The sequence below is a fragment of the Ixodes scapularis genome, unplaced genomic scaffold (genome assembly GCF_016920785.2).
Source record: "Ixodes scapularis isolate PalLabHiFi unplaced genomic scaffold, ASM1692078v2 PGA_scaffold1__304_contigs__length_218370807, whole genome shotgun sequence".
Taxonomy (NCBI): domain Eukaryota; kingdom Metazoa; phylum Arthropoda; class Arachnida; order Ixodida; family Ixodidae; genus Ixodes; species Ixodes scapularis.
In genome coordinates, this window is record NW_024609846.1 from 141,687,769 (window position 1) to 141,715,685 (window position 27,917).

General features: G+C 46.6%; 1 pseudogene; it reads left to right on the top strand.

Annotated features, from left to right (window-relative positions):
- Positions 1-11,543: 11,543 nt before the first annotated feature.
- Positions 11,544-21,677, top strand: LOC115324804 (annotated as a pseudogene).
- Positions 21,678-27,917: the final 6,240 nt, after the last annotated feature.

Genomic DNA, 27,917 nt, shown 5'->3' on the forward strand with positions numbered 1-27,917 from the left:
CTTTTACGCAAAACCGTGTTTTGTAAAAAAACATTTTTAAGAGTGTAGGGTCCTTAGGGGTCTGCGAAGAAGCCATACAAGGTCTATAGGGAGTACCTACGGGGTCCGCAGGGAAGCCATACAGGGTCTACACACTGTCCTTATGGAGTCTGCAGGGAAGCCATACAGGGTCCGCACGGCGTCCCTACAGGGTCCGTAGAGAAGCCACTCAGTCTGCAGGGGGTATATCTTCGGGGCTCGCAGAGACCCACATACAACTACTTCCCACTGTCAAAGTAAAGGAATCATTACGGTACATACTGAACACTTGCATCTACACATTGAATCTGCCCTGAGGGTGGACATACCTCCAGGCGTCAATCTAACATATTGATGCCGGGCGCTTAATTAACGACTCTTCAACTCGGACACTTCCCTACACCAAAGAAAACATCTACCCGGCATAACTTTATTAATCTACCGATATATAGCGGACACCATAGAGAGGCTATAGGATGTCCATAGACTCACCAGGACCATAGCATGGAAATAGGAAGGAATAAAAAACTATTTCGCGGTGATCCCTATAGCGTTGTTGTGGCCGTTCTATGGCAAACCAGCTTAAACCATTTATGTACCATAAATGTTCCAAGGACTGTCCTCAGGTATCCATAGGATGAACAAAGTGGCTACAGAACGGCAAAAGTATGGAAATAGGACGCCCGTACCTATTTTTGTAAGGGCGCGTAACTAAAAAATCCGCGAACGTTTTTCGAACCCGAGGTTTGAGGATCGAACGAAGGGTAGTAACTTTCGAGTTTATTACGCTGAGTAATTGTGGTGGAACACGACACGCAGGGTCCGAGAGCCGGTGACGAGGTAGAAGCATCTCGCTCCCGGCGGCTTTATTTATCACCCACTTAACAAATATTACGGTACGATATTAACAAATATAAATGTTAGAAGACCGAAGGCCCTCTAGGCGCCTTCGGTCTTCTAACAAAGACCGAAGATACCGGTGACCTCTAAAACGTAAAACCCTAAAACCATCAACTCTTCCCAACACCATAACAACACCACAACGTTGGAAAGAGTACATCTCCTCTCGTAACACAGACCGTACTTATAGTTTGAGTCTCTAGGGGCGGACTATCGCCCGACCATATCGAGACGTCTGAACTACTTTGATGTGGCATGAAACATGCAGCCAGCCAGGTGCCAGGGTATGGAATAATCTTTATTCTCTCGAGTGCCGCGCTTATCTATATTTTCCAGGGCGCACGATAGCGGCGCGTTGCGGCGCCATGAGACAACACACCTCCCCCCCCCCCCCCCCCCCCTTTGTTTTAATTGTAACCCCAGCGACGTTCTTGTGCTTCGGCGAAGCGGTACTGGTTCCGGTGATGCCGTGTTCTTGCATGGCTCGCTGAGGTCTTGAGCACCAACCGGGGTAGCTTCCGGCAGGCCGCTGTCGGGAACTTCTGCGGGCGGCGCCGTTGGCTCTCGTCGCCCTTGGTCTTCTAAGCCTGTCGAAGAGGGCTCCAGAATGTTGCGTTCTGGAGCCGGTGGAGTTGAGTCTTGCTGAGGTTGGGCTGGAAGGTTTCGAGGAAATGGTACAGGACGACAAACAAGAGTTTGCTCAGGGAAGGGAAACGTCGCCTGTACTAAATAGTCAGCGTGGACAAAACGCTCTTGGTTGTTCACGCTTATGACGTAAGTCAGCGCGCTGATTCGTCTCAGGACGATGCCCACTAGCCATGCAGGATCACCTGGTCTTGTTCCCTTGACACGGACCCTGTCGCCGTCTTTGAACTCCCGCCACCGAGAACCAGGTCGCTTTGCATTCTGACGCTTCTCCTGTGCCAGTCGATCGCTCAGCTCCGGATGCGGTAGGCTGAGTCGCGTTTTCGGCGACCATGACAGGAACACTTCTGCTGGCGTCTTGCCCGTTGCTGCACATGGCCTGTTCCTGTAGTGAAAAAGAAACTGATCGATACGATGCTGGATGGTTTTGCGAACTCAGGCTTGTTCTTCATCTTTCAGTTGCTTTTGTAGATTTTTCTTAACAGTCTGAACTAGACGTCGGCCGCGCCATTAGACGCGGGGTGGTAGGGGGAAGTAGTCTTGTGGCGTACTTCATTGGCTGAGAGGAACGTCTTAAACTCCGTGGACACGAACTGCGGCCCGTTGTCGGTGATTACTTCTTCCGGTAGTCCAAAAGCTGAGAAAATGGTGCGCAACTTTTCGACGGTTTTTGGAGCAGTTGTGGAAGTCATACAGACAACCTCGACCCATCTGGAGTACGTATCAACAAGCACGAGCAACCAATGAGGATTGCTGTACGCGAAATCCAGGTGGATCCTTTGCCAGCGTCGTGACGGCCGCTCCCAGGACGTTATGGGAAGGCACGGCGCAGCGTTCTGAGTCAATTGACAAGCTGGACACTCCCTTACAGTCTGCTCAATATCCTCAGTTTGCTTTGGCCACCAGACGTGGCTTCGCGCCAGCATTTTCATTCGAGTACCGCCTGGGTGCCCCTCATCTATAGCAACACCGAATGTTGCAGAGAACTCGGCACGACCACACGATTCCCCCAAGTGATGCAGTCGTTTTCCAGCGATAGTTCATGCCGTTTCGAAAAATATGGCAATAGCTCGTCACCGCTTACTTTTGCGGGCCATCCATTTCGCGTGCACAACAGCACCTTGGACAGTACTCTGTCTTTGCTCGTTTCCACACGAATCTTATCGGCTGATAAGGGCAGCTCATCCGTTGCCGAGAAGAACTGGACGTAGTCGCTTACGTCATGTGCGTTCTTTAATGGAATACGCGATAGTGCGTCCGCGTTCGCCACAGATCGTCCCTTTTGATACTGCCACGTGTATCGATATGCTGCGAGCAGAAGCATCCAATGCTGCATGCGTGCGGCAGCTGATGCCGGAATAGGCTTGTCATGCCCTAGCAAACCCTTCAGCGGGAGATGATCTGAATAGATTGTGAATTCGCGACCGAAAATGTATTTATGAAAGCGTTTTATGCCGAGGACGACCGCAAGAGCTTCTTTTCCCAAATGGGCATACCCCATCTCTGCCTTGCTGAGAGTTCGCGATGCGTATGCGATAGGCTTTTCACAACCATCCACAGCGTGAAATAGCACAGCGCCCAATCCGTAGGCAGAGGCGTCTGCGACTAGACCTAGCGGCTTTGACGGGTCTTAGAATGTTAGGATGTTGTCTTGTGTAAGCCACTTTTTGCTTTCTTGGAAGCATCTTTCTTCGACTTCTGACCACCGCCAGTTCTGTTTGCTTTGTATTAGTTCGTAGAGCGGTTTTAGCTTCGCAGACATGTGGGGAATGAACTTCGAATAAAATGCAAGCATTCCGAGGTACGCCTTCAATTCCATTTGGTTTTTTGGAACTGGCGCATTTTCACAGCCTCAACCTTTTCCGCGCATGGCCGCACACCCGAGTTCTCAATCATGTGGCCCAAGTACTTGACGGAAGTTTGAAAAACTTACATTTTTCTTGCTTCAGACGGACTCCATGGCTCTTGAACCTTCCAAGTACAGCTTCCACTCGCTTCAGGCATTCGTCGAGTAAAGCACCCGCAATTAGGACGTCGTCCAGGTAGGACGCTACCCCATCGAGTCCCTTGAGCATCTCGTCCATCACTGACTGAAAAATTGCCGGGCACTTGAGATTCCGTACGGCATGCGCAAGCACTTGAATAACCCCAGGTGTGTGTTTATGGTTAGCAGTTTCTCGGAGTTTTCGTGCAAGTGAATTTGTTGGTAGGCTGTTGTCAAGTCTAATACTGTGAAAACTTTCCCCCCAACAAGCACCGAGAAAATGTCTTCTACAAGTGGAAGCGGGTAGTGATCCGCCTTTATGCATGGGTTGAGTGTGATTTTATAATCCCCACACAGTCTCACCTTGTGCTCGGCCTTCGGGACGACAACGAGTGGCGTGGCCCAGTCGCTCTGCAGGACCGGCTCCAGAATCCCTCGTTCCTTCAGATTCTGGATTTCTAACTTGACCGCGTCCTTTAAGGCGTAGGGGACTGGACGAGCCTTGCAGAACACAGGACGGGCTCCGTCTTTCAAGATGACTTGCGCTTGCGGTCCTTTTACCAAGCCTATTTCTGAAGAGAACACGTCTTTGTACTTCTCTAGTAGACCGCTGGCTTTCTGCTCCACTTCTACACTGAGCACTTGGCTCCAGTTCAACTTCAGTTCGGCGAGCCAGTCCCGACCCAAAGGCACGGTTGCGTTCCTGACACGACAATGACTGGCAGAGACTTTTTTTGTCCTTCGTACTCTACAACGACAGTCGCCTGCCCCCTTGTCTCTAGCGGTGTGCCGCCGTAGGTTTTTAGCTCTAACGTGCATGGTCTCAGCCCGCGTTGTCGTGGCAGTTGGGCGTAGACTTCTTCGTTAATAATAGATGCGGCTTCTCCGGTATCTATGTGCATGCTGACCGGCCGCCGTGCGATCTTGACTTCCACCAGATAAGGTTGCTGCAGCTGCTTGCTATCTCGAATGTGGAAGAGTTGACACTGGTCATGCTCGCGCTCCGCCTCTAACGCGTTAACGGGCTTCCCTTTCCGCTTCATGCATGCTTTGGCTAAGTGCCCGACGTTCTTGCACCAGTGACATCTCGCTCTGCGAAACTTGCAGCTGCTGGCGTCATGCTTTTCTCCGCACCTATAGACCTTTTCCGCATGGGCGCCGCCATCTTGAATTGTCGTCACTTCCAGTATGGGCGAAAACATTGTTTTGCCGTCGCCATGCCAATAGAAAGCATTTAAGGCATGAACGTAACCGCCACACATTCATGTTTTGCCTCCCCTCTATTTTTTTACTATTTGCAGGTTGAAACGTTCTGATATTTTTTCGTCGCCCATACCGGATATGCCTACTTCGCGGTCGGGGGCTAGAGCAAGTGGAAAAGGTCTATAGCAGCTGCCGTTTGAAAAGAAACTTGAAGGTGCGCTCACCTTATTCTTGTGCTGTGGCCGGCCCTTTTTGCTGACTGAATTTACGCTCCCTTCTCCTGGGACGACACTCTCCGACGGTCTAAAGCCCTTGAACTCTTTTTCGGCGAGTTCGGTGGCTCTTGCAAGCTCGCAGGCGGTCTCGAAGTTCAGCTCTCTCTTCTTAAGTAGCGCTGCTTGAATCGCTGGATTCCTGAGACCTGCGAGAAACCTGTCGCGCAAAGCGTCGTCAAGGAAATTTCCGAACGCGCACTTGGCTGCCAAGTGTCGTAGTTCCACGGCAAACGTCGAAACTGACTCGGTTTCCAGCTGGTATCGACGGTTAAACGTGAACCTTTCTGCTATTACTTGGCTTCCTGGAGCTTAGTGTTCTTTCAAGACTTGTACCAGGTCCTCGAACCACTTGTCCTCCGGGGTCGCAGGTAGCAGCAGGTCCTTCAGGGTTTTGTACGGGCGTCGACCGAGGGCGGTGATGAAGGCGGACTTCTTGACGTTGCTGTCCTTGATCTGGGTCACCTTTCAGTAGTGCTCGAACCACTCAACATACGAGTTGAAGTCCTCGTCACCGCCTTCCACGTAGGTGTCGAATTCCCAAAATTTTGACATTTCCCCGAAGCTTTGTAGCTCTGTCGACCCTTCACTGACGAGAGCGGCTATCTGTTCGCCCCCATCCTCGTCGCCAGATGATGTGGCATGAAACATGCAGCCAGCCAGGTGCCAGGGAACAGAAAAATCTTTATTCTCACGAGTGCCGCGCTTATCTATATTTTCCAGGGCGCACGATAGCGGCGCGTTGCGGCGCCATGACACAACATACTTCAGACTCAGGATCCAAGGGTCTCTGACTGACGACGTCAGGGGTTGCTGGACGGCTGAGAGTCCGCTGCTGCAGATCAAGAGGTCCTTAAGCAAGTGACTCGTCCGGCTCCCGTAGATCAGGAGGTTCTGGAACAGGCGCCACTGGAGGCTTGTACGGCACCAGATGCTTCCGGTTCCGCTGCAGAACTCCTCGGGGTGTCTCCACCACGTAAGAACGTGGTCGCTGTGCTTCGCTCAGAACCTTGGCATCGCACTGAACGTCCGTGACCCAGACATCCTCGCCTATAGCAAGCGGACGCAGTTCTTTCGCCGCATGTCGACGATTGAAGTCGGTGGCCTGCCGACGCTTATCTGCCTTGTCCTTGTTGAGGAAGACCTCCGTCGATGGCCATTCGGGTCTCAGCTTCTCCGACGGTTTCAGTAAGCTAGTCCGCAGCCGTCGTCCCATCAACAGCTGTGCGGGGCTGAACCCAGACGGACCAGGGGTGTCTCTGAAGTCCAGTAACGCGAGAAAAGGGTCGTCGTTCTTGAAAAAGAGGCCCTTGATCGTCCGGACCGCGCGCTCAACTTCCCCGTTGGATTGAGGATAGCGCGGGCTGCTCGTCACGTGCTTGAAGCCATAGTCACGTGCGAAGTCCGCAAACTCCTGAGCCGCAAACTGCGGGCCATTAGACAGTTTTAGTATAGCGTTGCTGGATCTTACGTACGCAATACGCAATAGTATAGCGCACGCTAAAAATGACCTGCTCGGACCGAATTTAGTTGTGCGTTACTTTTTCGAGTGAACACCGCGCATGATCTTGGTTAAATTTGCTAGAGCCGTAGAATTCCGCGTGCTTATAGCGCAACCATGCTCTTTGAAAGAAATATTGAAAAAGAAAAAATGTCCAATCATTTTATTTCAGACTAAACCAAGCCACAGCTGCCTCGTCAAGCGCGCTTTTCTGCGGGGTACAGAGGCTACGAGTACGAGTGCGTAGCCAAATTCGACCACGGAGCCTCCGTCATTCGTCCCGTGGAAACGGCACCTTTTATCAATGCTATCGCGGAATGAAATTCATGACCCTGATGTCCAGTGCATGGCGAGAACTTCGGCGATTTCTTTTAGAGTCGTTCGTCCGTCGGCGATGAACTGTGGGAATAGGCTTAGCGTTGAGCAGATCGCAGCGTCGACGCACACTGCGAGCGGCGAACATTTCCACTGTGCACTCTTTCAGCTCCAGGGCGATCTGATTCGACCGCGGTAGGTCCCAGAAAGAATCGCCGAGCTGAACACCACGCAATTTCACGTAACGCAGAACTTTGAAAACACCACGTCGCCCTTGCTGCGCCAGTCGAAGCAACCGCCATCTTGAAACTGGCGCTCTCGTTGGGTCCGAGATCTCTCGAGAGCGTCCCGCAAGGCCCGCTAGCCAGCAACACAAAATCCCCAGCGGTGCGTGGGTACGCAAAACGCTAGCCCTTCTATTGCGTTCTGCGCATGCGCACTCACGACCCGCAATCTCCTTGCGTATGCAAAGCTATAGCGTACGGTCCACTAAAACTGTCTATTGTCGCTTCGGATGAGCTCTGGAATGCCAAAGCGTGCCACTAAACTTTTTACCGCCTCGACCACTGATGAGCACGTTGTGCTTCTTAGTGTGACCACTTCAGGGTATCGTGAAAAGTAGTCAATAATCAGTAGGAAGTCCTGGCCGTTAAACTGAAACAAGTCAATTCCCAGCTGCTTCCAGGGCAGCTCGGGCGAAGGTGATGGCAAGAGAGGCTCTGCACGTTGGATTCGTGTAGTCGCACACTGCTCGCAGTTCTCCAACATAGACGATCTGCTTGCTGATTCCTGGCCACCATACGGAGTCACGCGCTCGAGCGCGGCAGCGGTTCACGCCTTATTGACCCTCGTGGATGACCAGGAGGACCTCGTCTTAAAGCGACGACGGGATGACTAGGCGACTCCCTTTGAGGAGCAGCCCATCGCACACTGTAAACTCGCCACGGTGCTTCCAGTACTTCAGAAGGTTGACTCCCACCTTGGGTTTTACGGGCCAACCATGGTTGCAGTGCTTCATGAGCGCCATGCACTCGCCGTCTCTAGCCTGCTCCTGACGGAGCCTGTCGAGTCCAACGGGCGACGTGTCTTGGATCCCATAAACCACATTCTCCACGAAGAGTTCCATTGTGCAGACCACCGCTGACGCTTGTCCTAACGGTGCCCTGGACAGGGTATCGGCTGTCGCCAACAGCTTGCCAGGAACGTGGAGTATCTTAAACTGGTACCTCATTAACTTGAGGCGGAGGCGTTGAATCCTTGGCGGGAGGACATCCACATCCATGCTGCCAAACAAAGACGTCAGGGGAAGGTGATCCGTCTCTACCAAGAATTGTAAGCCTCGGACGTACTCATTAAAACGTTGAACTGCCCAAGTGACCGCCAAGGCCTCCTTTTCGGTCTGGCTGTACCGTTGCTCAGTGGGGGTCAAGGACCGAGACGCGAAAGCCACTGCTCTTCGCTCTGCTGATCACTGGTCCTGCAGGAGCACAGCACCAAGTCCAAATGAGCTGGCGTCAGCGGACACAATAGTAGCGAGCGCCGGATGGTACCTTGCCATGCAGACCTCTGAAGACAGCATCTTCTTCAGCTTCAGGAAGGCAGACTGCTGATCGAGTCCCCAGGTCCAGGCGCTATTCTTGCCCAGCAAAGCTCGAAGAGGTGCAGTCGTGTCCGACAAGTGTGGCAAGAACCTGCCCACGTGATTCACCATTCCCAGAAGTCTCCGGACGCCTCCAACGTCGACGGGTGGTTCCATCTGCTGAACCGCTTCACACTTCTTGGGGTCCGGTGAAATCCCATGCTCGTTCACGACGACACCAAGGAAGTCGACGCTTGTCACGCCGAACTTGCACTTCGACTTGTTGAGCATCACTCCTGCCTTGCTCAGGCGCTGCAGCACCTTCTTTAGGCGTTGGTCATGCTGAGGACGCTTTCGACCAAACACCAAGATGTCATCAATCATATTGACCACGCCTGCCTGCCCTTTCAAAATATGAGTCATCGCACGCTGGAAATACTCCGGCGCAGATGTCATGCCAAAAGGCAGACGGCGGAAGCGAAAACGCCCAAAGGGTGTTATAAAAGTTGTCAATTCCTGGCAACTTTCTGTCAGCTTGACTTGATGAAAGCTCGACGTAGCATCAAGCTTCGAGAAGATCTTTGCGTCGCCGAGAAGGCCCAAGACTTGGTCAACCGTAGGGAGAATGTGGCGCTCCCGGAAGACCACTTTGTTTAGCTTGGTAAGGTCCACACATAGCCGGTAGCCCTTCGACGACTTCGGGACCACAACAAGGCCAGCGCACCACGGCGTTGGGTTGAGGACCCGCCGGATGACCCCGTCCTTCTTCATTTTGTCTAGTTCTGCTTTGACGGTGTCTCGCAGCGGAATCGGAATTCTCCTTGAGACCGCCAACGAGAACGGAACCGCGTCAGGTTGTAGCCTGATCGTATATTCACCGTGAAGCTCCCCGAGGACTTCTGCAGCGGAACCGGAAGCATCTGGTGCCGTACAAGCCTCCAGTGGCGCCGTACAAGCCTCCCACTTCTGACACCATGTAGTGGAACACGACACGCAGGGTCCGAGAGCCGGTGACGAGGTAGAAGCAGCTCGTTCCCGGCGGCTTTATTTATAACTAGGCTATGTACTTTCCGGTTTTAACCGAAAAACACCGATAAACATCCGCCGCTGTCGAAAATACAATATCGGTTAAAACCGAAAAACACCGGTTTTTGCTATATTTTCGAGCAAGTTCGGTTAAAGCAAACGAAAAACACCAATAAACATCCGCCGGTGATGGAAATAAAAATCGTTGCAAGCAAAAGAAAACATGTTTTTAAATATTTTTTTCCCAGCAATGTTGTTTTTTTCTTTCACTGAAAACGTCCTACGGAAACTTCCGTCAAACACACTATCTTAACCAGAATCAAGCACTTTGTCTTTCTTTTGTGACCTACGTGGTCTTGGACTCTTGGAGAACAGTTGCTTTGTTCCACTGATGTCCAAGGTCAGCGGTCCTCCTAAGCCACCGACCTTGGATATCCCCATCAGTGTCCCGAAACGCCAGTCACAGTTGACCAGTATTGTCCCAAGTCACGTTGGACGTTTTGGGACTTCCCGTGTCCAGCGCAAATGTTGAGAAGGCATTCTCGAAATTGCGCGTCGTCAACAGGAAGGAGTGACAGACACGAGCCTAGTAACCTATGCATGCATAGGTTTCAAGGCTGCATTATTGGTGCATTGTGTAAAAAATGTAAATAAAATTTTAATTGATTTTCGTCCACAGCGGTAGTTTGCATCCGATATTTTCCCCCCGATAATCTCCGTCTTTAGAGTCTGCACGAGAGAATTCACCGAAAAGCACCGGTATTATAGAAATCAATAAACACGGATAGACATCCGCCGATTTTCGTCACAAATAAACACCGGAAAGTATACACCCTATTTATAACCCATTTAACAAATACGTGGCGCCCTCTAGGTTAGTGGCGCTACTGTACAGTGATATGATAATTTTCAAACTTCTGAATTTGCAAAGTTCAGGAGCTCGACGATCATCGAACTGCTTTGCAGGATTTAAAGCTGAATCAAAACCTTCTAAACACGCAACAACCGAAGCCCACTTTACCAGTTTAAATCACGTTGCTGCTTCTGCAACTGCAACAACCTATTCGAAGCCTTGAGAGACGAACTAAGCGGCCAAAATGTCCACCGGCCCAGGTAACTTATGGCAGCGTTGTCCGTGCCATTTTCGCCTTAATTTAGTTTTCAACTAGGGGATGCTACATTATGCACTACAATCCAGCTAAACAGGACTCATGTGTAAAATTCAAAAATGAACAAAAATTGTGTCGTGTGCGAATAAAGGGGCGTCCTAGGAGTTGTTCATTCAACTGAAACTATGGGACCCCTCAGGTTCCAAGACCTCCCCTTCGTAAACTTCTACACGAAAAAAAAAAAAAAAGATATTGATGTCTTCAAATGTTTTTGAACCTGAAGCGAGAAAGAATTTGAAACCGTTGAACTCAAACATTCAGTAATCTTGGAACTTTTGTATCTCGAAAATTTTAACATATAGGCTGTTTTTGAAAGTGGTAAAGTTTGCGAATTCAAATTCATGCATTGTTCGAAAGTGCCGGACATTGTAAATTAGAGCCTCAGAGAGGTTACAAAATATTAAGGCACTTCAGACTGGACCTAGAAAGGTTGGAGATGTATCTAAATTGTGGCCGCCTGTAGAGTCAGTTTCTTCGCACGTAATGAGTCATTCCAGTTTGATAGCTTTTGGGAACAATGCATGCCCACATATACTCGGGCTATCTCAGCTTCGGCTTGTGCACATGACTCCTTTAGAAAGAAGAAAGAACAACAAAATACTCATGTTAGGATGTGGCAACCGAGTTCCTACTATTCACCGACACTTTTGCTAAAACTTTCGGCGACGACATGGAGTGTTTACGTCCATGTGTCTTCTTGCTTCAGGTGTTGACCTTGGCACGCAACACGGACGCAACCTCAGGTCAAGCGGAGGCTGTAATCCACACCACGGAAGACAGCTCGGGCTTCTGCCCGTTAAGCGACATGCCGACAGCGGAAATTTCGACACCGCTTCTGGACTTTTCCGTGAACATCGACTGGCAACAACCGCAAGCATCACATGATCAATACGACTACAAAAGGGACAGCTCTCCGGGGTTCGGCGCCGACATGGAGCGTTTACGCTCATGTGTCTTTTTGCTTCAGGTGCTGACCGTGGCACGCAACACGGAAGCAACCTCAGGTCAAGTGGACGCTGCAATCCACACCAGAGAAGACAGCTCGTGCTTCTGCCCGTTAAGCGACATGCCGACAGCGGAAATTCCGACATCGTTTCTGGACTTTTCCGTGAACATCGACTGGCAACAACCGCAAGCATCACATGATCAACACGACTACAAAAGGGGATGGCATCGCGGCAGCTCTCCGGGGTTCGGCGCCGACATGGAGCGTTTTACGCTCATGTGTCTTCTTGCTTCGGGTTAGTTCTCTGCAACACAATGTCACGTGTCGCAGTTCTGACCCGTTTTTGATGTCGGTGCTATACCCCACACCTTTGAAATATTTTCTTCATGCCCTGTGTATTTGTAGAAATGTAATTAGTAAGGTCGTCCAAGCTGTAATTAGGGGGCACCTACTGACGTCCGGGGATGTCGAGCTGAACCCGGGCCCGTTTACTGTTGAACAGGAACTCCAAATTGTTGAAGCCCTGATGTATTTCCCAAAACTCGTACAGGGTCAAGCCGCTCTTTAAAAAGTATACAGGCATCGTTGGAAAATAAACTAGACGCCTTATCGTCTCGAATTAGCAAGCTGGAAAGCGATTCTGCTCTGCTGAATCAATTGCAGTGTGATGTTGAGAATACAAATGCTGTCGCAACGAACTTAACAACTCATCTAGAACAGATAGCGATACAGCACCCCACAGGGGGCACCTGTGAAAGCAGGTGTTTGGTGAGTGGCGTCACCACGGACCCCGAGCCATGCGGGCTTGCCCGCCCACGTCTGGCTGTGCGTGGCCTTCCCGTGTCTGGGGAAAAGGGCATCCTGGTGGTTGAGCCGAGCCCGGGGTAGGTTTAGACCCTTCGGGGCCCCCCGGTTGAGGCAATACACCACTTCGGACCCCACTTCTCCTAGACGGGAGTCCTGGTAAGGCCCGGCCAGGACGATTCAGTCTTGTCACCAGTTCTTCTATCCCCTCCCTTCTTTCACCCTTGTCTTCTCCTTCTTTTCACTCTTCTCATTTCTCTTCTTTCCTTTGCGACTCCTTTGGTGGCAAGGGCTAACCTTGGGTGGCGACAGACACCTTGTCGAGAACCACTCTTGGTTATAGAGACTGGGCAGCACTAATAGAGTAACGTCTTCAGCCAAGCCTTTCTTGCTATGGAGCATCACCTATTCCCTTGTCGGGCTCGGTGGTGGGCGCTGCACCACAGTTTCCAAAAACCCTCCCCATTCATATGGGTTCCAAGCTTAAACCTTTTGATCGGCCCCCCAAAAGGGTCTTCACCGAAGCACTGATCACAATGAAACAATCTTTTGTACTACAGAAATTCCCGAAGTTTCCAGTAATGCACTCAGAAGGTGACAAGCCACTTGGCAAACTTTGATATTATAGTGAGTGCGCAGGCGAGCTGGTGGAAATTAACCATTCTGATGTTAGCCTGAGACTGAGGCAGGAAAAGAGGAAGTTTCAAAGTAGAAGAAAAAGGAGCAGTCGAGGATACGTCTCTAACACAGCTGTGTTAGAGACTGTGTTAGAACTGTGTTAGAGCTGTGTTAGAGACGTATCCTCGACTGCTCCTTTTTCTTCTACTTTGAAACTTCCTCTTTTCCTGCCTCAGTCTCAGGCTAACATCAGAATGGCAAACTTTCTCTCTTTCTGGTCTCCAAAGTTCTTGAGGGTGTTATTGGCGCCAATTACAGTGCAAAGAAGATGAGATCTGATGATCTCCTTGTCAAGGTCAACACAAAGCAGCAATGTGATGCCCTTCTTAAATTCAAACTTGTCTCCGACTACAAAGTAAGCGTCAGTCCTCACCGCAAACTGAACAGTGTTCAAGGGATTGTTTCTGAGGATGGCTTGCTTGACTCACCTGAGCCAGAGATAATTGAGGGCCTCTCTAGTCAAAGAGTTATAAATGCACGACGAATCACTTTCCGCCGTGATGGTGTGGAACGTCACACAAAACACGTCATTTTGACTTTCAATTCAACCACTCTGCCACAGACCGTAAAAACAGGTTTCCTTCAGTGCCGGGTCCGACCTTGTGTGCCGAACCCTCAACGGTGCTTTAAAGGGCAACTCCACTCCATTTTTACAGTTTTTGGTTTATGATCTGTTTAGTCGAAGCTGGCGACCCTGAATCACAAGATATTATTTGTTTTTCGGTAGTGTGTATAGTTTTGTAGATATCGCGAATGCAAGTATCGTTCCGGCGGCACGGCGAAACCGAAACTACCGGTTGAAGCAGCTTTGCAACACTGATACTAGTTACGCGTCGTCGGTATGACCTAGTTCTCGTCCCGCGCTTCTGAGCCGAAGCGCCGACGCACCGACAAGGTCGGCTCAGTCGCACGTGGAGTTTCAAAACAGAAGGTTAGATGCACATTTTCTTTTTTTACCGCTTCACTTTGTTAATATGCACCAAATGTAGTAAGTTTTAGTGTGTATTTATAAATTTGCCGGCCGAAAAGCGAATCCGACTGCCATAAATATGACGCGGTCGGTGCCGGCGCAGCGTGACTGTATTTGTTTCTTGCTCGCGGACCAAGAGAAAACGAAATAGTGGGAGATAGATGGACAGATCTATCCACAAGTGGTCAAAGTTGTTAAAGCCAAGGTGCGTTTATGTGCACGCTAGTTAGATCAGCCGCGACCTGCAGCGTCCGGCCTATCGTGCTGGAGCAGCCGGCGGACGGTACGCGAACAGCGACGGCACCGCATCGTTCTTCAAAGGCGCATGTTTCATGGAGAACCCCGCAACAGTCAGCAGCCGCAGATCCCGTGTGTAGGTGTCTGACGTAAAGATGGGAGCAGAGCTTCGCGTTGGAGCTCGAAGTCTACGGTCTTCCGAAGTCTACCGGGCGAACGGCACCGACTCACACCTTGTGCCTCTTCCGGTCTCTTGGGAACTGGTGGAACCGCAGCTCCGGGTTGCGCACCGGGTTTTTGGGGCAACCCACAGCACTACAAATCCTGCTCGACATTCCCCATCGCGAGTCCGGCGAGTCTCTCCGGCTCCACGACGCGCGCGTGAGCGAGCAGCACCGCTTCGCTCTCTTCTGCGCTGTCGCGGAAGCAATGCTGGAATTAAAGGAACTGCCTGGACGCTAATAAAAATAGGAGAACACAGGATAATGTGGTAAACACCTCGTGCCGTCAGCAGAATCGCAGAATGCCACGGGAAACGAAGCGTTCGCGGCGTCCGTACGAGAGCGTAGGACTAGACCTACGTCATTGCCCAGTGTTGCTTCACTAGCTCACCCGGTGCCAGCGTTGCTCACCCGCTTTCGGGCCGCTAGCCGAGCCGGGAGAACCTTTTTAATATTGGTTTTAATCGGTAACGCGGCGTCGGTTTGACGTGATATTTTGGGTATGACCGTATTTTGACCTCCTAAAGCGATATCAGTCATTTCGATAGGGTCGACTTTTTGAGTGGAGTTGCCCTTTAAGTGCCAGAGGTTCGGCCATTGGTCACGGAATTGTCGGGGAACGGACACCCGTGCAAAGTGCTCCAGCAAGGAGCACGTCGCAGATGCGTGCGATAATAAGCCTCATTGTGCGAACTGTAGTGGCAGCCACCCGGCATACCCGCGATCTTGCCCTGTGTGGAAAGACGAGAAAGAAGTACATTAAAAGTTACTGAAAACATCACCTACACTGAGGCTAAGAAGCGTTTTGCCTTTGTATCGAAAGGCTCTTATGCCGAGGCCGTGCACAGGGGACCAGCACGGCCAGTGGTTTCGATGGGAACGCAGACGTCTCCGGACGACCTGCATTTCCCGTCACGGTCCCCCTCTAAACCCCCGGAAGCGGCGCCAGTGGCACCGCCTCCGAACCGCAAGGTGAATGCTGCTTTGCCAGCATCCAGCCCAGAACAGGAGATGACGTCTCCTGCTCAACCAGCTGCTTCGACCTCTCGGGGCCGGGGCCTACCTCCCCACACGTCTGCTCCCCAGAGGAAGCCTGGAGAAGTGCCATGGCAGTCGACCTCTAAGGGCCAGCTGCCGGCAGCTGCAGACGAGCCCATGGACGAGGGTGGGTCGAGATCTGATGAGGAGGCTCTCCTCTGAAGATCAGAGTCCACCCCTTTTGCCTCCGGTGACTCTAATCGGAAGCAGAAATACCCCCTTAAAAAAACAAAGTGCGCCGCGTGTGAAAATATATTTTAAACCCTAAGGAACATAGCTTTTTAATATAATTTTTATGGTATACTTATTGTGTTTTAAATGGCTAAAAATATAGGTATCATGCAGCGGAACTGCCGCGGTCTCTTTCGTAATATTGATGATGTTAACTTTTTTTTCGATGAGCTCCAGCCTGTTGCTATCTGTTTACAGGAGACTCATCTTAATGAAACTCATACACAGGTACTACGGCGACATCAGGTTTTTAGAAAAGACCGTGTTTCTTGCAACACCAATTCTGGTGGAGTAGCTGTGGTTGTGCAGAGTGGTAATGCCTGTGCTCCTGTCCCTCTCGCAACCCCCTTAGAGGCAGTAGTAGTTCGTGTTCTCCTTGACCGCCTCATTAAAATTGTTTCGCTTTACCTTCCACCAAACCTTCCAGTGCATTTACATGACCTGCAAGGACTCGTGGGCCAACTTCCACAGCCTTTTTTAATCTTAGGAGATTTTAATGCACACCACCCCAAGTGGGGCCGTGCTCGTCAAGACTTCCCTGGAGGTGTCATAGAACGTTTTTTACTGTCATCTGGCCTTTTCCTTTTAAGGGGAGACACTGCCCAGAAAAAGAAATTTCTGCAAAAAAAGTTGATTTTGAAAAATAACATATTTACATCCACCAACATCTAGAGAGTATTCCCAAAAAGTTTATTTAGTTTTCACTGCATGGTTAATTTTTTATAAATTATTTTCTGTCCACCAAAGCTAAAGAAAAGGTAGGGTTTGGAGCACTTTGAACGCATTTTTCTCCGTTCCACTGTTTGGTATAAATTTCAGTTTAGTCAATCTATCGTTTGATAATGGCAAAGCAGGGAAGGCTCATTCTTCCCTTTTTCTGACTGAAATTTAATAAAGAATGCGGCTATGGAACTTTTTTGTCACTTTACGGATGTCTTTTATAAAAAATGTTGACATTTTGTCGAAGACACAGACGACCAAAAAGTTGACCAATTTCGCAGAAGAGAAAACTTATAGAAATTAATTACTTTAAAAATACGTTCCATAGCCGAACCCTCTAGGCATTCTGCTACATATCTAGCAAATAAAAATCTTGAATATCATGATAGTTTTCTGACGATAGATTAACTAAACAATGTAGGCGTGTTGCTGATTGAAGCTACTCTAATTTCCTTCCCATTTAACCGACAGACCTCAAATTTTGTTATACACCCTCTAGCATGACCTCCAGCCTACCCTGTAAATTTCATTACTTTTAACACAAGAGTTCAAAAGTTGACCCCCTATAGGGGGTGTGTTCCCTTAAACAAAAAACAACCGACTTTTTTAGTGCACTTCATACTTTTACTTCCATTGATCTTTCCATATCATCACCTACTTTACTTCCTTGTTCCTTCCTTGTTGTGTGTGTGAGGTTTTAGAAAATCCTTTTGGTAGTGACCATTTCCCTGTCGTTTTAGAAAGTTCAGTATCACTTCCTTCTCTTCGAGCTTGTGTTCCTAGGTGGAAGTTAGATAAAGCCGACTGGGCTTCATTTTCTCTGGAGGCAGTGGTCAATACCACTGTCTTTTTAGCTATGTCTCCTGAGAAAGCGACTCTTTACCTTACTGAAAAAATAATAAATGCTGCTTCTCTGTCAGTTCCCCGAACTTCTGGAAATATTCTCAAGAAATGCAAGCCTTGGTGGAACAAGGACTGTACGACCACCATGAAAGCTCAGAATAAGGCTTGGGGAAGGTTTCGGCGGTACCCGACTGTTCAGAACAAGATCAAATTCAAACTATAAAGCAAAACCTCGTTGGACACGAAAACAAGCCAAGAGGACCTCGTGGGTGAAATATGTGTCCTCCCTAAACAGCTTTGTCCCTGCAAAAGGGGTATGGGATCGTGTTAGGAAAATTTGAGGTACTTACCACTCCTTCAGCATCCCCCTTCATCCTTCATCGTCCCCATCACTAAAAAATCAGGTTGACATTCTTGCTGATTATTTTCAAGAGCTCTCCAGTTCTTCAAATTACACTACTAGATTTAAAAAGTTCAAGTCCTTGGCAGAAAGACAGCCTATTGGTTTCTCTGGAAGTGATACTGGTTACAACCGGCCGTTCACAATGTGTGAGCTTGAAATGGCAATTGCAGTAAGGAAGCAGTCAACACCTGTTCCAGATATGAGCCATTATGAACTGCTGAGGCACTTGTCGGCTGAATCCTTGATGCATTTGTTGTTTTTCTTTAATTATTTATGGGAAGCTTCTTGTTTTCCACATTCCTGGAAGCGAGCACACATCATTCCCATCTTGAAGCCTGGCAAAGACCCTTCCCTACCAGCAAGTTATAGGCCTATAGCAATGACTAGTTGCCTAGGAAAAACCTCTGAAAGACTTATAAACAGAAGGCTAGTATTCATTCTAGAACAAAAGAAAAATTTTCGATAAAAACCAGTGTGGTTTTAGAAGAGGTCGCTCAACTTTGGATCACCTTGTCCGGTTGAAGACTTTCGTGCGTGAGGCTTTTGTGAACCGGCAGCATTGCCTTCCTGTCTTTTTTTATTTACAGAAAGCTTACAATACGTCATGGCGGTACGGAATACTTCAGTACCTGTATAGGTGCGGTGTTCGTGGTTGCAAGCTGCGTTGCATAAGGGACTTCTTGACAGGCCGTTTTTTTTTTAAGTTCGCTTGGGATCCACGCTTTCAGATGTTTTTACACAGGAAAACGGCGTCCCACAAGGCGGTGTCTTGAGTGTTACTTTGTTCGCAATTAAGATCAACAGCCTCGCTACAGTTATACCACCATCAGTTTTTTATTCATTGTACGTACACGATGTCCAGATCGCTTTCTCCTCATGCAACTTGTCAATTTGTGAGCGCCAATGGCAGATAGCAATAAATAAGATGAGTAAGTGGGCCGATGAAAATGGGTTCCGGTTTGCACCAGAAAAAACGGTGTGCGTGCCTTTTTCATTACGTCGGGGGTTGTCGCTAGGTCCCAGCTTGCAGATGAATAACACTGACATACACTCTAAAAAAAAAGGGTATCACCATACACCCTTTTGTCCCATATAATACACCCCAAAACTTCATTTCAACGTACAGCGCCCTATAGTCGAATAAACGGCCCCAAATTTTACCAGGGGCTTGATAACGGTGCGATATAACTTATTAAATTGCTAAAGTACGTATCAAAGACCAAAGAAAGAAAACACGGAGCTTTTGCAGTACTGCCAAGAAAACTCCGATAATCTTTTTTGTAGTCAATAATACGTACATCAGCTATCTTAATAAGTTGTACAACACGGCTATCAAGCCCCTCGTAAACTTTGGGGCCGCCTGTTCGATTATAGGGCGCTGTACGTCGAATTGAAGTTTTGGGGTGTATTATATGGGACAAGGGGTGTAATAATACACCTTTTTTTCTGAGAGTGTAGTCGTTAGGCATGAACACAAGTTCTTGGGTGTTATTTTTGTTAAGAAGCTCAATTTTTAGACCCATCTAAAGGAACTGAAGCGAAAGTGTCTTAAATCTGCTAATGTTCTCAAGGTACTTGCACACGTGTCCTGGGGTTCTGATAGGAGGTGCCTCCTGCGACTCTACAACTCGCTGGTTCGTTCCTGTCTCGACAATGGTGCGGTTGTATATGGCTCGGCACGACCGTCATCTTTAAAATTGCTAGATCCTGTGCATCACCTTAGACTTAGACTTGCTACGGGGGCCTTTCGAACGTCGCCTGTCCAGAGTTTGTATGCAGAGACGTACCAAATGCCACTAGAAATGCGAAGACAGTACCTCACCCTATGCTATAGTTATAAAGTCAAATCTGATCCCGAACACCCATTCTTCCGCTGTTTGCAGGTATCTCCTTTTTAACGTCTTCTTGAGAACAAGCCAAGTATAGTACGGCCTTTAAGCCTCCGCATTCAAAGTATGTTTGCATCCCTGCAGCTTGAACTTCCTGAGCGCAGCTTGATGACGAGAGTTCGAAGCATTGCTCCTTGGAAGGCGGTGCACTATACCTGTGACTGGTCGCTGGCGAAATACAATAAACGATCTGCTGCGCCACTAGTTCTCCGGCAAGAGTTTATGACCTTGCAAGCTAAGTATAAGGACTATGCACAATTCTTCACTGATTGTGCGAAAACTGCACACTTTGTCGGTTCGGCTGTATATTCAGAACACTCTGTGAAAGCTCGACGGCTTGACTCTGTTGCCAGCATTTTTACAGCAGAGCTTTATGGTGTGCTCATGGTTATTGAATATATATTAGGCAACAATATCAGGAAAGCTATTTTGTTTTGGACTCCCAGAGTGCTCTCCTCTCTCTCTGTTCCCTCAGTGATTCTAAGAATCGGCTTGTGCAACAAGTACGTGTAGAGTTAAACCTGGTTTCCCAAATGGGATACATTATCAAGCTGTGCTGGGTATCAAGCCATGTGGGTATTTCAGGTAATGAAAAGGCAGATAGGCTAGCAGCCTCCGTCAAGGATGCTCTGGAAACACCCGTTGGGCTACCTCAACAAGGTTTTATACCAGTTCTAAAAAAAACAATTTATAACGCCTGGCAGCTAGATTGGGACAAAGAAATAGATAATAAGCTGCATGTTGTCAAACCACGTTTGGGGGTATGGGAGAGCTCGCACCATAGAAACCGCCGCCATGAAGTTTTAATGTGTCGTTTGAGAATTGGGCATTCACGTGTGACCCATCGACATCTTCTCTGTGGGGAGGACACGCCATTCTGCGAGCATTGTGGTGAATTGCTAACTGTATTGTACATTTTTAGGCACTGCAAATTCTATGATCAAGAACGTCAAACAAGTTTCCCTTCACTTTCCGAATTTCTTCCATTTCATCCAGCCTTCTTGCTGGAAGATGAACTTTTAGTCCCCTTTTATCACATTTTAGATTTTCTTAAAAAAACGGGCTACCTGAACCAGCTATAAATATGCATAGTAATTCTTTTCTTTTACTATAGGCTCTTTTAACTGTTTCTTTGGCGCAGCATGGCCTATGTTTCTTTTTGTGCCATTAAACACTTAATAATCAATCAATCAAACAGCCAGCGATACAGCGGGATAACCTGGAAAATCACTCACGACGGAATAACCTCATCTTTTACGGTTTTGAGGACGGCCAAAGTGAAACATGGGCAGAATCGGAGAAGCGCGTGATAACGCTACACTCTCAAGAAAAAAGGGTGTAAAAGGGTGTATTCTTACACCCTTTGTCCCATGTAATACACCCCAAAACTTCAATTCGACGCACAGCGCCCTACAGTCGAACAGACGGCCCGAAATTTTACGAGGGGCTTGATAGCCGTGTGGTACAACTTATTAAAATAGCTACTGTACGTTTTACTGACAACAACCAAAAAAAATAATCGGGGTTTTCTTGGCCCTACTGTAAAAACTCGGTGTTTTCTTTATGCGGTCTTTGCTACGTACTTTAGCTGTTTAATGTGTTATATCTCACCGTCCGTAATATCTGGGGCCCCTCGTAATATTTGGGGCCGTCTGTTCGACTATAGGTCGAAATGAAGTTTTGGGGTGTATTATATGGGACAAATGTTGTAACGATACACCCTTTTATACCTTTTTTTCTTGAGAGTGTATGCCAAGAAAAACTTGGTTTCTCTCTAGAATCAGCTGACATAGAACGCGCACATCGCCTTGGCCGGTTCAAACTGAGCGCAAAACGACCGATTATCGTAAAGTTTAGTGCTTTTAAAATCAAGCAAAGCGTTTGGATGACTGCGTACAAGCTAAAATGCAGCGGGTTTTCTATTGGCGAGGATTTTTCTGGTAGTGTACTGAACGGAGGCAGTTGTTGAAGTATGCCAAAAATGAAAACGCCAAATTTAAACTAAAATACAATAAACTGATTATCGGTAATAAAACCTCCGTGTACGACCATGCGGACCAATGTATCAAAGAGTACGGCATCTAGCAATTACCGAAACCCTGTCTTTTCAAAGGCGGACGAGAACTTATAACACTTGCTGTGAACTGTTGGAGTATCAAAAATAAAGCAGATAATCTTGTCGCGCTTGTTTCTGTAACAAATCCATCCATAGTAATGGGTATCGAATCGTGGCTCGATCAGTCCGTCTCTGATACCGAGGTGTTCCCTGAAAATTTCACTGTATACCGGAATGACCGAAATTCTCGTGGGCGAGGGGTATTTCTGCTTGTACATAACCGTCTCATCAGCTATCCAATTGCTATTGAGGGGATTTCGTGTGAGGCAGTGTTGTGTAGAATTTCTTTATATAATGGCCGTTTTTTATTCGTCGGTTCTTTCTATCGACCCCCAAATAGCTCCGTTGATCATATATTATAACTGTATAAATATATGAGCGCACTGAGTTCAGATAATATACTTTGGGGGGGGGGGGGGGGGGACTAATTCTCCGGACATTCAATGGTGCAACGGTCGGTAACCAGTAACCCTTCCAATGTTTATACCGCATTTATTGACATCATTAACGATTTTGAGCTGTACCAGTTTGTTGATGACCCAACAAGACGCGCGGATAACTGCTCCAAAGTGTTAGATTTAACGTTCTGTAATAAAATGGACGCCGTTAAGTCTACATCAGTTGTACCTGAAATAAGCGATCATGACGCAGTGCTAAATAGCGCATCGTTTTTCTTTGAAGAAAATGTGACACCCTTTAGCAAAAAAGTGTACATTACACTAACATCGCAAATGTTCTTTTTGATTTTCTTCCTGATTTCGAAGCTTGAAGTAACAATGACGACGTTGATTTTCTGTGGAATGTCTTCAAAAGCAAGATTTATGATCTGGTTGATACACACATTCCTTCCCGCACTATCAGTTCTAGGCGTAGAAAAGATAAGCCACAAATGTCAAAAGTACTTCGCAGTCTGATTGAAAAACAAAAACGAGAATATAGCAAATACAAAGCCAGTAGAAATAAGAATACGTATGCAAAACTGAAAGATATTCAAGCTGAATTCAAGAGAAAGGCAGTGATAGCGAAGAGCGGCTATCTTAACTCTCTCGAAGGCGAGGTCAAAACAAATCCAAAGCAAATGTGGAAGTTTGTTAAATCTAGTCGTAAAGAGTCGTTGGGAATTCCGCCCCTTATGGTAGACAGTTCGTTAACTACTGACGAACGCGCTAAAGCTTCCTGCTTTAATCGTTACTTCCAATCTATTTTTTCCCTGGATTTAAATGCAAATCCTTTACTTTCAAATGATGGTAGTTTTTAACAAATGTCAGAGATTGTGATTGGTCACAATGGAATTCTTAATTTAATAAATAACATGGAACTTGAAAAGGCGATCGGACCCGACGGTATCCCAAACCATTTTCTCAAATCATGCGCTGACATAATTAGTTGCTATCTTTTTATTATTTTTACCCGGTCATTGCAGTGTGGTTCATTGCCTCACGACTGGAAACATGCAAATGTTGTGCCAGTACGTAAATCTGGAGCCAGGAGCAGTGTTGAGAACTACAGAGCAATATCGCTAACGAGTGAATCATGCAAGATAATGGAGCCCATTATTTATAGTAATCTGATCTCGTACTTGAATACTAATTATTTGTTTACTCCCTCGCAACACGGTTTTCGAGCCGGGTTCTCTTGCGACACCCGATTGACTGAATTTAACAACGATTTAGCTCAATCGGTGGATAGTCGAAAGCAAGTCGATTGCATTTTTAGGACTAGCGAAAAGCCTTCGATACGGTTCCGCACTGCTTTATTTTAGAAAACTTAGGAGTATAAATATTGATAGGAATGCGTACTATTGGATTTCTAACTATTTGAGCGATCGTAAACTCTTCGGGCTGAGAGCATGGCAAGGTCGCTGCACCTTTCTTTTGATGAGCCTCCTTTGTTGAGACAGGCATATAAGTTTGCTCCTTGGGATTTGGTGCCAATCTCTTGTGATTGGTCACTTTCGAAGTACAGCAAAAAGGTTGTTCCTCCTCTTGTTCTCTTGCGGGAGTTCGCAGAGCTAAAGCAGAAATATAGTGCCTATTTCCACTTTTACACTGATGGCTCGAAAACATTGAATTGCGTAGGCTGTGCAGTTTATTCTCTCACTTTCAGTGAAGCTAGGCAACTCAACCCTCTAGCAACTATCTTTACTGCTGAACTGTATGGTATCCTGATGGCTATTGAATATATTCTAGAAAATAACATTAACAAAGCAGTTTTGTTTGTTGATTCCCAAAGTGTTCTCTTAGCTATTTCATCTTTAGCAGACAGCAAGAACGCTCTTGTGCAACAGGTTCGTTTTCAGATAGACAAAGCTTTCCATCTAGGACAACTTTTATAAACTTCTGTTGGGTGCCCAGTCATGTGGGCATTCCCGGTAACGAGAATGCAGGCCATCTTGCACTTTCTGCAAAAAATTACACGGAAACGTATTTTGGCCTGCCACACCAAGACCTCAAGCCAGCCTTAAACAAGTCAATTATTAAGTTATGGCAACAGGATTGGGACACGCAGGTAGATAACAAACTTCACATTATTAAGCCCAACTTAGAAGTGTGGGAGAGTTCCTCCCATAAGGACCGCCGTTCGGAAGTTCTTTTGTGCCGCTTGAGAATTGGCCATTCTCGATTGACTCACCTGTACTTGCTCTGCGGTGAAGATGTAAAGCTCTGTGAAAAGTGTGGGAAAATGTTAACTGTCCTTCACATCCTGTGGAATTGTAGATTTTTCGATCATCAACGTCGAATATATTTTCCAGAACTCTTCAGAAACCACCTTCCATTTCATCCTTATTTTTTGCTTGGTGATAGACCTTTGATACCATTTGCTCGCGTTTTGTTTCCTGCATGCAATTGGCTTTTTGCACTTGATATAGATAAGTAAGGTTAGATGTAAATGCTGGGCTCCTTAAATTAAATTTCTTGGCGCAATATGGCCATAGTCGCTCTTGCGCCATTAAACCCCAATCATAATAATAATAGCGATCGTAAACAATGTGTAGTTGTAAAGGGGGTAAAATCTCCACCAGCTGATGTAACTTTCGGAATACCACAGGGCTCCGTGCTCGGGCCACTCCTCTTTTTAATTTTTGTAAATGACATAACCCAGGGGATTGCCTCGCTGATAAGACTGTACGCTGACGACTGCTGTTTGTACCGTGAAATTAATTCAAACTCTGATGTATCAGCTCTTCGAAGCGATTTAGACAGAATTTGTTTGTGGTGTTCAAGGTGGAAAATGACTTTGAGGATCCCAAAGTGTTGTCATGTAAGGTTCACAAGAAAACGCAACGTTCTCCAATCAACGTACACTTTACACAGAGAACCTTTACTCGTTAAAAAAGAAGCTAAATATCTGGTACTTTTTTCTAATGATTTGAGATGGCTTTCACATGTGAACTACGTAACAGGTAGGAAACCCAGCTAGTAGAACGCTGGGTTTTCTAAGGAGAAACTTCTCGCGCCCTCCGCCATCCCACAAACAGACTCTTTTTTTTTTCTGTGAAGCCTATTCTCGAGTATGCTTGCGTTGTATGCGATCCATCTCAGTAGTATCTCATTGATAAAATTGAAAGAATTCAAAATCGTGCCGCTAGATTTGTGACAAATAATTACAACTTTCGTCGCAGTGTCTCCGCAATAAAAAAAAAGATGTGCAACGGAAATCGCTTGCTGTTAGGCGTAAGTATTTGCGCCTAAAATGTTTTCACAGCATTTTCAATGGTTCATCTAAAATTAAAAAATCACATTACCTATTTGAGCCATTTTATGTATCGCGCAGAGTAGATCATGAGCAAAAAGTTCGAGAGTACACGTCAAAGTCTGATTTGTTTCGTAACTCTTCCCACGAAAAGAATGGAACAGCTTGCCAAGCGAGATTGTTTCCTTGCAAAGTCCAGATTCGTTTTTTTTTTTTTTTTTTTTTTTTTTTGCAACTCGAGCGTTGTCTTTTAACAATATATTTGAGTGTAAATATATTATCACCGCATTTGTGTTTCTTTCCATGCAGACTAAGGTTGTTTCTTTTCTATGCATGTTTATATGCGTGTGCGATTTTGTATATTACTTTGCGTACTTATATGTCTTGATGACCTATGGTGTGTTAAAAAGCTTTTTTTTTTGTATTGTGACTCCCCCTGCTGTAATGCCGTTCCGGGCGCTGTAGGAAACAAATAAATAAAATAAATATTTCAATCTGCGTAGCCTAAACCGGAGGTTTGAACTTCGGCTGCTATCTAACACTACCTTTTGCAGTATCACATCCCGCATTAGATACTTATCTAGGCTACGCATTAAAAGCCATAGTTGATATAATGAGTGTCATTTTAGAGAAGGATGGACTATAATGGTCGCGCAGCCGCAAAATTGTACAGAGACTTACACTATTTAAGTCTCTGGTAACCAATTTGTTCGTCTGTACATTTAGAACACTTCACTGCATATATATCAATCTTAGACCTCCATTCCTGACCCGAGCAGGGTTGTGGGCATGCTGTGTAAGAAACATGAGTGTCACTTTGGCCTCCTCTTGATACTTCTCTAAAAGTGGTGCTGATGGGAGGCATTCGCCACTTCAAGTACGGTCATCATAAATAAACATTATTTTATGTTTGTAACCCAACTTATTATGAATCTTATCATATAAAAATTTCAATTTGGTGAAGCGCGAGAAAGTATCAAGTTTCTCAAAGAGCCATCATGTTTCAGTGCTAATTTTCTTCAGGCACTCGCTTCTTTACTGTTGCCTCATAGGAACCCTCTTTTTTATGACCATAGCCTAATATACGGTGCTGTATTTCCTGAGTTTGTTTTTGGTGAAATTTCGAGAGTGTTCTCTGGAGTTTACTTTTGTCGAAAAAATTTCTATTTATCGGTGTGTATTCCTGAAAACGTCCGAGGTCTCTGAAATTCTAATTTTATTTTCTGTCATATTAAAAAATTTTCAAAATTCCGTAGCTTCTGTCGTGACTCAGAGGCAATCCGACGTGTTGTTATGAACGGAAATTAATGCAATAAATCCAACTTTTGTTATTCATCTGGAGTTTGAAAGAAAGTTTGAGCAACTTTCCTCGGGACCTCCGAGGCCAGGCTCCTACTAGACTTCCGTAATATATACACCCTTGTTTTGTTGTCTTCTAGGATGTGACCTCGAAAATTGAGATTTACCAAAAAAAACCGATTGTACGAAAATTTTCAATTGAGATTTATTTTTTAATTTATTCAAAAACATGGGATCCTGCCCTGTTCACCACACTTAATTGGGTATTTGCTCAGATATAATCCCCTGGATGATACTCCTTTTACAAGCACTGTCATCCAGCTCTAGCCTCTTTTCCAGCGACCTCGTTAAATTATTCTGGTCACATGTCGTCACCGAGGAAAAGCTGATTGTTTATTTTACTTGCAACGAGTGTATGGGGCTTGATTTGCGTAACACTAAGATTGCGAGTGAGCATTGACAGTTTGCTCAGATGCATTCTGAGCGCATACGGTCTTAGCTGAGTGAGCAACAGGCAAAGCTATAGGGCGCGTGCTGAAGGGCCTGCTAACGGCCCTTATAACGCATGAAAGTGCCATCTTCTGAAATTAAACTGATTTTAGTTGCGTCACGTGCATGGATAGGTGCCAAAATTTTTAAAGTCACCTTCCTCGAAACTGACTTTTTCGTAGAAGAATACTGGCTGTGAAAGCAATGGTTCGCAAAGAGAACCATTCCTTTCGCTTCTTAAAATTAAACTCTTTGAAAGCCAAGACTGCGCCTGAATGTAGCGCTAGCGGTTGGGACCAGATGCCAAAGATTCAGGGCCTATTGTTACATGATTCTAAAAATATAAGCGAATATTTTACCTTTTCAACAAAAAAATAGAGGCCGATGGGACTCCCGTTTACGTGAAGATGAATGGCTTGTGCTACAGAAAACGCCTTTCATTTTCTCATTCAAATATTTATTTTTAAAATCGCTTGTCACTTTTAGTTAGATAACAGTAGGCTCTGAAGTTTCAGCATCTGGTCCTGACGGCTGGCGCAACACTCTGAAACACTTTTGGTGTTCGGCGATGCTTGGGTCATTTTTGCAATACAAAAACGTTTTTTTTTTCTGGCCACGCTTGGTAATACTTTTTAAAGTTATATTGTTCTGGGCTCGGCACCCTATTGTGAATTCAATAATCTTGGTGGAGCTAAGGCACGAAATGTGATGGATATGTAACTCATATT